This window comes from Leptonychotes weddellii, chromosome 4 (assembly GCF_054177405.1).
Source record: "Leptonychotes weddellii isolate Sample4059 chromosome 4, ASM5417740v2, whole genome shotgun sequence".
NCBI classification, from domain to species: domain Eukaryota; kingdom Metazoa; phylum Chordata; class Mammalia; order Carnivora; family Phocidae; genus Leptonychotes; species Leptonychotes weddellii.
The window spans coordinates 30,840,886-30,848,641 of record NC_138372.1 but is presented as its reverse complement, the minus strand read 5'-3'; the positions used below and the strand labels follow the sequence as shown (position 1 = coordinate 30,848,641).

The 7,756-nt window shown below is 40.3% G+C and overlaps 1 pseudogene; it reads left to right on the top strand.

Moving 5' to 3' along the window:
• Window positions 1-355: 355 nt before the first annotated feature.
• On the top strand, window positions 356-1,417 carry LOC145721018 (olfactory receptor 2B2-like; annotated as a pseudogene).
• The last annotated feature ends 6,339 nt before the right edge of the window (window positions 1,418-7,756 follow it).

Genomic DNA, 7,756 nt, shown 5'->3' with positions numbered 1-7,756 from the left:
GAAGCAGCTAAGCGTTTTCTTTCTTTCACATGTACACTGTCCTTTGCAACACCTATTAGCCTTGATATTTGAAAGAATGACTTTGAGAACTACAGAAACCTCTACAACTTTTTGGTTTACTGTAGAACTTTTTTTTTTTCTAGCCTCCATACTTTGGTTTAGTGTGTGTGTGTGTTCTTCAAAATAAGACTTCTGCTGGTATAATTCCTTCCACAACACCCTTGGAATTTTATCACAGCTACTTAGTTAGACAAACCAATACATATTTATAGAATCCGTACTAAGTGCCTGCAGCAACAGTTGGCCAATTGGAACAGAATGTTCCCTAGGCATGGAAGTGCATACTTGGTTTGATTGTTTAGCTCTGAGATGCCTTTGGTCCCTGCATCTGTGGATCTCATGTGGTGTCCTCTCATTGAGACTGCAAGGGATTCAGGAATATGTTCTCTTCTTTCCTCAGAAGGAAGGCCATGTGTAGCTGAGGCTGGAGAAACGACAGCTCTGTAACTGAGTTTATCCTCCTGGGCTTCTCCAGAAATCCCAGGACCAACTGGATTCTTTTCTTCCTCTTCCTCTTTCTTTACTTACTTACAGTCCTGGGCAATGGGCTCATTGTTACCCTGATCAGAGTAGATGTCCGCCTACACACCCCATGTACTTCTTCCTCAGCATCCTCTCTGTACTGGATCTCAGCTATGCCACTACCACAGTGCCCCAGATGTTGGTCCATCTAATAAGCAAGAAAAAGACCATATCTTATATTGGGTGTGTGGTCCAGATGTACATGTTCCTGACCTTAGGCATCACTGAGACTTGGATTTTTGCAGCCATGGCCTATGACAGATATGTTGTCATATGCTATCCACTCCATTATAGGGTCAAGATGGGCCAAACCCTGTGTGTAGTCCTGGCAGTCAGCTCTGCCCTTTGTGGTCTCACCCGTGCCCTTGTCTACACAGTCTTTGCAATGAATCTGCCCTACTGTGGCCCCAATGAAATCAATCACTTCTTTTGTGAAATTCCTGCTGTCTTAAAGTTGGCCTGTGCAGATACATCCCTCAATGACCAAGTGGACTTTACCTTGGGTTTCATCTTGCTCCTGATCCCATTATCTCTCACCCTGACCTCATATGTTCACATCTTCGTGGCTGTTCTAAAGATTCGCTCCACACAGGGATGAATCAAAGCCTTCTCCACCTGTGCCTCACACATCACTGTGGTCACTATGTTCTGTATTCCATACATGGTCATGTATATGAAGCCTGGCTCTGAAGCCTCCCCAGAGGATGACAAGAAGTTGGCCCTGTTCTACAATGTCATTTCTGCCTTTCTGAATCCCATCATTTATAGCCTCCGGAACAAAGATGTGAAGAGGACTTTCCTCAAGTTAATTGGAATGAGTGAGGACAGTCAATAGGCCATGGACTAGGACTGCCTACAGTGCCCTGATCTCTGATCTCTGTCTGTCCCACCCTGATCTCTGTCTGCTCCATCCACACTTCCACTGAAGTCATTGGACTGGATGAGGAGCCCAGGGTGAGGAAAATATCTAGAAAAAAACCACTTTTGCATTAACTTGGCCACTGGAAATATTAGGAAAGGACTCAGGGAGAACTGTGTTCAAAGCTTAAATACATCATTGGCCTTCTGCGGCTTTGGAAGAGTCACCTTACTTCTCTGAGATGTAATTTCCACATCTGTAAAATGTTTTTCATGATACTCATTGTGCTTAAGTAATAATAACTGACTTTATTGATCACTTTGCATATAATGTCACTGTCTGAGTGCTTTATATGTACTTATTATTTTAATTCTTATAACAACTCCAGAGATAGGTATTATTATCTTCATCATACAGATAAAGAAACTGAAGCACAAGAAGATTAGGAAAGTTGCTAAATGCCACCCAGCTAAAAAGTAACACAACTGAGATTTGAACCCAGGTAGTATGGTTCCAGAGCCCAGACTCTTATCTATTACATTATGCTATTTCTTGAATTGTTAATAGAGATTTTTGAGGCTCAGCTGAGATAATGAATGGGATGGTATTGAGGAAAATGTACACTTATGATTATCATTCTATGTCATAACTACAGGGTAAGACCCACGAAGTCTAGAGCTCTACTGGATACTTTAGATCTTCCTCACCAGCATTCCATAGCCTAAGTAAATAGCATTGTGCTGTCAAGCATTAACTTCTCAATACATGTTTGTTGAATGATTTTTCCCAGCCCCACCTCTGTCCTTGGTCTGCAATCTCTCCAATTTTTCTTTTAGCTCCTCTTCACTTTCTTGGGTCTCTCTCTCATTTCATTATACTTACCTGCAACTATGGCTTCCAGCAACTTAGACTTTTATTCACAAGGAGAGTGTCTTGATTTCCACAACTAACTTACTCTTAAATTTCATTTGTCACCAGAGAGACCAGGGGGATAATGGGAAGAGCCCTGAGCTTTAGTCCTGCCTTAATTTGTTGAGAACTTAGAAAAAACACCTAATCTCTCCAGAAGTCAGTCCCCCTAATCTTTATTTTATTTTTTTAAAGATTTATTTATTCATTTTTGAGAGGGAGAGAGAAAGAGAGAGTGGAGGGAGGGGCAGAGAGGGAGAATCTCAAGCAGACTCCCTGCTGAGCTCACGGCCTGACTCAGGGCTCAATCTCATGACCCCAAGATAATGACCTGAGCCGAAATTAAGAGTCAGATGCTTAACTGACTGAGCCACCTCAGTGCCCCTGGTCCCCTAAATTTTAAAATGGAGATAGTGACCATATCTGACTCTGCTATAATATAAAATTATTTTTAAGTTCAAATGGGAAGAGGCCTCAAAACTTAAATAATTATATGAATTATCATTAGAGAGGCATTGCCTTCAAAGCCAGATACCTTAGAAAATGATCTTAAGTTATTAATGGTAGCTTGTATTTATCAACTGTAAATGTTAAGATCAGGCTTATTGTGAGGTCGGGATGTATGGGTTGGATACTCATGATGGTAATTGACTGCATATACAGAGTCATACATTCAGTACACATACACACACACACACACACACATCAAAATTAATGAGACACAATCACATCAGCTACCATATTAACCAGGAACTAAAATATTTCTCATGTTTTCAAAGCAAATCAAATTCCTATCACTCTGAATTCAGACAAATATTAAATTGTTTTCCAGAAGGCTATACAAGATGAACCTTTTATAAGTCAACCACTCTCTACACATCTTTCTAATAGGATTCAATCAACAAAATATTCCAATTGCTCTTCCCTGCTTAGAAACAAGTTTTATTTGTCAACTAAGGATCGTCTGGATGTTAAGAAAGCCCAAAAGATTACTAAATGCTACAAGTGAGTTTTGCTCATTAGCAACTTTCTCCAGAAGATAAATTTAGGGGGATTGCCAGCCTAGAGCACTCTTAGCATTCCCCAAGCATTAAAGGAATGGGACCTCTAAGAGTGATATGGAACTCTGAGGAGGAAAGGGTTTGTAGTCCTAAGGTTTCCCTGCCTGAAGGCCACAGCTTCTAAGGAGAGAAACCCTCGGGAAAGAGGAGACTTGATTATCTGGAGGAAAAAAAAAAAAAAGAATTGTTAGCAAGACATGCTGACTGTGTTTCTTTGGGGCTTGTTAGGAAAATTGCTCTGGGTCATTAGAGGTGGCAATTGAGGATCATCTTCTGGAGCGAATGGGGTTTCCTTCTTCAAGCTCTCAAAGCAATAGAAATACATAGCAGGCCCACTCAATGTACCCACCTCCTGGCATGATCCCTCTCCTCTGGCCAGTCCTGACTGCTCAGGTCTTTGCATAGGCTGTTCTACCCAGAGAGCTCTCTCCCCCATTTGCTTACTATCTCCTTGTTCATCTATAAGGGACTCATGCAGGTCTCTTCTTCAGGAAGCTTCCGAACTATTTTCATCCCAGATAAAAACTTTTTCTTCCGGAGCGCCTGGGTGGCTCAGTCATTAAGTGTCTACCTTTGGCTCAGGTCATGATCCCAGGGTCCATCAGGTTCCTTGCTCAGCAAGGAGCCTGCTTCTCCCTCTCCCACTCCCCCTACTTGTGTTCCCTCTCTAGCTGTCTCTCTGTCTGTGTCAAATAAATAAATAAAATCTTTAAAAAAAAACAAAAACAAAAAACTTTTTCTTCCGCCTTGCCCCATATAGAACACTTGGCTGGGAGAGATCTTAAGGAGTCCAACCCTTATCTTGGCCTTCAGTCCCTTTGACAACAAGAACTGCAAACATGTCATTCAAATATATTTTCATAAGGTGCAAATGCATGTGGCTTGGAATGTCCTTGCTCTCATTCATAATTTGAAAAAAACAAAACAAACAAAAAAAGAAATCTCAGCAAATTGGGAGTAAAAGGAAATTTACTCTCTGTGACCATTTACCAAAAAACTTCCAGTTAACATCATAAATAATGGTGAAAGACCAAGTGCTTTCCCCCTAAAACCAGTACCAAAACAAGGATGCTTGTTTTCACCACCCTTACTTGAAGTGGTACTGGAAGTCCTAGACAGTGCAATAAGGCAAGAAAAAAGAAGATAAAAAGGGAAGAAATAAAACTGTCTCTATTTGCAGATAACCTAGTTGTCCATGTGAAAAAAAGCAAGGATTCTACATAAAAACTCTTAGAACTAATTAATGGATTTAGTAATGTTACAGAATAAAAGATTAACAGACAAGAATCAATTATATTTCTATATACTAGCAATGAATAATTGGAAACTAAAATTATATGATGTTATTTACAATAGCTTCATAAAAATTAAATAGTTAGGTATAAATTAACAAAACATGTACAGTATCTGTGCTGAACTGTAAAACACTGATGAAAAAATCAAAGAAGTAAATAAATGGAGAGACATTTCATGTTCTTGGATTGAAAAACATAACATAGCAAACATGCCAATTTTCCCTCAAATTATTCTACAGTTTAATGCAATTCCTATCAAAATCCCAGCAGGAATTTTTGTTGATATGAATGAGTAGATCTGAAAATTTATATAAAAAGGTAAAAGGAATATAGAGGAAGGGAAGGAAAAATAAACTAAGACAAAATCACAGAGGGAGACAAACCATAAGAGACTCTTAACTATAGGAAACAAACTGAGGGGGTGCCTGGGTGCCTGGTTAGTCGTCTGCCTTCAGCTCAGGTCATGATCTCAGGGTCCTGGGATTGAGCCCTGCGTCAGGCTCCTTGCTCAGTGGGGAGTCTGCTTCTCCCTCTCCCTCTGCCCATCCCCCCTGCTTGTGCTTTCAAGCTCTCTCTTTTCCTCTGAAATAAATAAATAAAATCTTTAGAGAAAAAAAGGAAACAAACTGAGGGATGCTGGATGGAAGGTGGGTGGGGAGATGGCACAACTGAGTGATGGGCATTAAGGAGGGCACTTGATGTAATGAGCACTGGGTGTTATATGCAACTGATGAATCACTAAACTCTACCTCTGAAGACCTCTGAAACTAATAATACACTATATGTTAATTAATTGATTATAAATTTTAAAAAAGGAAAGGCATTAGATTAAAGCAATTTGAAAAAAAAGGAATAAAGATGGAAGAACCACTATCCAATTCTAAGACTTACATAGTGCTATAATCAGCAGTATTGGTATTGGTAGACAGATAGACATATACATCAATGAAATAGATTAGATGAGAAGTAGGCCACAGATGTATGGCCAACTAATATTTAATGAAACTAGAAAAAGTAACTGAATAGAGAAAGGATAGTGTTTTTAACCCATGGTGCTGGAACTATTGGACATAGAGAGGAAAAGATAAATCTCAATTTAAACCTCATACCTTATTCAAAAATTAAGTTAAAATTGATCATAGATCTAAATGTAAAATGTGAAACTATAAAACTCTTAGAAAAAAAATAAGAGAAAATCTTCATAACCTAACATTAGGTAAAGATTTCTTAGACATTACACTAAAACATAACCCATCCAATGGAATTCTGTGCATGACCATGTTGATGGCTCAGTGGATATGGGAACGTAGTTTATGATGGGTTGTTTTGTTTACCTAGTCATATAGGTGACTCATAGTTAGCTATTCATTTTCTACCAGGGCACAGGAGCTATTTTTAAAATAACTTATTTGAGGGCGCCTGGGTGGCTCAGTTGGTTAAGCGACTGCCTTCGGCTCAGGTCATGATCCTGGAGTCCCGGGATCGAGTCCCGCATCGGGCTCCCTGCTCAGCAAGGAAACTGCTTCTCCCTCTGACCCTCCCCCCTTTCATGTACTCTCTCTCTCATTCTCGCTCTCTCAAATAAATAAATAAATCTTTAAAAAAATAAAATAAAATAAAATAAAATAACTTATTTGAAATCATTTAAGATGCACAAGGAGTTGCAAGAACAGTACATAGAGTTCTGGTGTGCCCTTTACCCAGCTTCCCTCAGTGATAACATCTTACATAATCATAGTACATTATCAAAACTAGGAAAGGAAAATTGGTTATAAAGCTAAACCAAAGACATTATTCAGATTTCACTAGTTTTTTTATCTGCATTCAGCTTTTTTCGTAGTTTTGTTACAAACTGAATTGTGTCTCCCCTTTCCCTCACCAAAGCCCTAATCTGCAATATAACTTCAATTGGAGATAGAGCCTTTAAAGAGGTAATTAAAGTTGAATGATGTCATATGGGTGGGCCCTAATCCAATCTGACTGGTGCCCTTATAAATAGAGAAAATTAGGACACACAGAGAGACACATCAGGGAAAAGACCATGTGGGGACACAGCAAAGGAGAGAGGCCTTAGAAGAGACCAAACCTGCCAACAACTTGGTCTTGCATTTTCAGCCTCCAAAACTGTGAGAAAATAAATTTCCTTTGTTTAATTCTTTCAATCTGTAGAATTTTGTTATGGCAGCCCTAGCAAACCAGTATGAGTTTTATGACATTTTATCACACTTTTCCATTTCCACAAAGACACTCATGTTACCCCTTTGTAGTCATCCCTCCCTGCAATTTTCACCCTGTTACCTACTGACTTGTTTTCTATCACTTTAATTTGTCATTTCAAGAATCTTATAGAAATGGGGGCGCCTGGGTGGCTCAGTTTGTTAAGCGCCTGCCTTCAGCTTAGGTCATGATCCCAGGGTCCTGGGATCGAGTCCCGCATCGGGCTCCTTGCTCATCAGGGAGCCTGTTTTTCCCTCTCCCTCTGCCTGCCGCTCCTCCTGCTTGAGCTCTCTCTCTCTCTCTGTCAAATAAATAAATAAAATCTTAAAAAAAAAGGGGGGGGGCACCTGGGTGGCTCAGTCGTTAAGCGTCTGCCTTCAGCTCAGGTCATGATCCTGGGGTCCTGGGATCTAGCCCCGCATCGGGCTCTCTGCTCAGCGGCAAGCCTGCTTCTCCCTCTCCCACTCCCCCTGCTTGTGTTCCCTCTCTCGCCGTGTCTCTCTCTGTCAAATAAATAAATAAAATCTTAAAAAAAAAGAATCTTACAGAAATGGAATCACATATTATGTGTATAGCTGGCTGTCTGCTTTATAGGGAATGAGAGATGCCCTCAAGTGTGGCTATCTACTATTTCGTGGGCAGTTGCTAATGGGATGGAAGGGTGGCCAGAAACTTGGAAAGAAAAAGATTAGAGGATTAATGACATGGGGTCTAGAGGACATCATGTGGATGTGCCTCTCTCAGACCCAGAATATGAAGATAATCATGTGCTACATAAATATGCACGGTGGGCATCCACTACGGGGCCGGGGGCGGGGAGTGTCTCTCTGTAA